The sequence below is a fragment of the Populus nigra genome, chromosome 2, assembly GCF_951802175.1.
Source record: "Populus nigra chromosome 2, ddPopNigr1.1, whole genome shotgun sequence".
Classification (NCBI taxonomy): Eukaryota; Viridiplantae; Streptophyta; class Magnoliopsida; order Malpighiales; family Salicaceae; genus Populus; species Populus nigra.
In genome coordinates, this window is record NC_084853.1 from 13,595,542 (window position 1) to 13,598,041 (window position 2,500).

Below are 2,500 nucleotides of genomic sequence, written 5' to 3' on the forward strand. Positions count from 1 at the left end.
AAGGGGACACGCTGACGAAAGTAGGCTCGTCGGTGAAAATCGGCAGCGCAGATTTTTCGACGAACAGGGGCTGGATGCTGGACCGGCCGGGCCAGGCAGGAAAATTCGTCAGGGGGGCACGCTGACGAAAAGAGGGGCTGCCGCGTGGAAAATCGGCAGCGCAGATTTTTCGACGAACATTCGTCAGGGGGGCACGCTGACGAAAAGAGGGGCTGCCGCGTGGAAAATCGGCAGCGCAGATTTTTCGACGAACAGGGGCTGGATGCTGGACCGGCCGGGCCAGGCAGGAAAATTCGTCAGGGGGGCACGCTGACGAAAAGAGGGGCTGCCGCGTGGAAAATCGGCAGCGCAGATTTTTCGACGAACATTCGTCAGGGGGGCACGCTGAGGAAAACAGGGGCTGCCGCGTGGAAAATCGGCAGCGCAGATTTTTCGACGAACATTCGTCAGGGGGGCACGCTGAGGAAAACAGGGGCTGCCGCGTGGAAAATCGGCAGCGCAGATTTTTCGACGAACAGGGGCTGGATGCTGGACCGGCCGGGCCAGGCAGGAAAATTCGTCAGGGGGGCACGCTGACGAAAAGAGGGGCTGCCGCGTGGAAAATCGGCAGCGCAGATTTTTCGACGAACAGGGGCTGGATGCTGGACCGGCCGGGCCAGGCAGGAAAATTCGTCAGGGGGGCACGCTGACGAAAAGAGGGGCTGCCGCGTGGAAAATCGGCAGCGCAGATTTTTCGACGAACAGGGGCTGGACTGGCCGGGCCAGGCAGGAAAATTCGTCAGGGGGGCACGCTGACGAAAACAGGGGCTGCCGCGTGGAAAATCGGCAGCGCAGATTTTTCGACGAACAGGGGCTGGACTGGCCGGGCCAGGCAGGAAAATTCGTCAGGGGGGCACGCTGACGAAAGTAGGCTCGTCGTGGAAAATCAGCAGCGCAGATTTTTCGACGAACAGGGGCTGGACGCTGGACTGGGCCAGGCAGGAAAATTCGTCAGGGGGGCACGCTGACGAAAACAGGGGCTGCCGCGTGGAATGGCAGCCTACACGCAGATGCGAATTCGGCAGCGCACGATGGCTTGAGCAGGTCATGGGTTCGACTTGGCGCGATCTGAAACCTGGACGAGGGACTGTCGACGCTGGACGAGCCAGCGCGGTGGCCTGTCGTGCCCCGTTCAGGGGGGGCCTGCCGCGGAGACAGCCCTCGCGGGCTCGACAGCGCAGGCCAGCGTCCCCGACGTCGCTGGCCGCGGCAGGCGAGCTGCCGGGGTTCCCGCATTCCTACAAGAAAACGTCGTGCTTTCCACATGAAACCAATCCAGTAAAATCAGCCATATTTTTATGAGGCTGCCCACTGAATTTGGGGTCATTCCGGGCCGGTTCCTAGTTTTGCGGATTTACTCGATTTCTAATGGTAGGAAAATTAAAACAAATACTTCCCGACCTCGAAAAATTCTGGGAAAATTAATGAAGGTGGATTGGATTTTTGCCAACCTCTCTGCAAAATTTCAGCTCAAAATACCAAGAAATGAATTTTTTAGAGGGGGGGTGACAGCTGGGACCTAGTAGTGTCTCCCCCTGCCAGAGCTGCAATGACACTTATTGCTCTTTAGGGAGCCACCAGGCCGGCGCCCCTCAAAGACCACACGCGCGCGCGCGCCCGCCCGCGCTGGGCGCTGGGGCGCTGGGGCCTGAGGGCCTGGGGCCCTTGGGGGCCCTTGGGCGCTTGGGCGCGCGCGCGCGGCCCCCGCAGCCATGCCGCGCCGCGCGACGCGCGGACAGCCCCTGCTGGCTTGCTCTCTCGCCCGCGGGGGGGCTGCCTTCGGGCCCTGGCCCCCCGCGTTCTGGCCTGCCCCCTGCGGGGGAGAGGCTAGGCGCTGCAGGGGCCAGCCCGACGTCGCTGGCCGCGGCAGGCGACAGCCCCTGCTGGCTTGCTCTCTCGCCCGCGGGGGGGCTGCCTTCGGGCCCTGGCCCCCCGCGTTCTGGCCTGCCCCCCGCGTGGGAGAGGCTAGGCGCTGCAGGGGCCAGCCCGACGTCGCTGGCCGCGGCAGGCGACAGCCCCTGCTGGCTTGCTCTCTCGCCCGCGGGGGGGCTGCCTTCGGGCCCTGGCCCCCCGCGTTCTGGCCTGCCCCCCGCGTGGGAGAGGCTAGGCGCTGCAGGGGCCAGCCCGACGTCGCTGGCCGCGGCAGGCGAGCCGCCGGGGTTCCCGCATTCCTACAACAAAACGTCGTGCTTTCCACATGAAATCAATCCAGTAAAATCAGCCATATTTTTATGAGGCTGCCCACTGAATTTGGGGTCATTCCGGGCCGGTTCCTATTTTTTCCGATTTCCTCGATTTTTAATGGTAGGAAAATAAAAAAAAATACTTCCCGACCTCGAAAAATTCTGGAAAAATTAATAAAGTTGGATTGGATTTTTTCCAACCTCTGTGCAAAATTTCAGCTCAAAATACCAAGAAATGAATTTTTTAGAGGGGGGGTGACAGCTGGGACCTAGTAGTG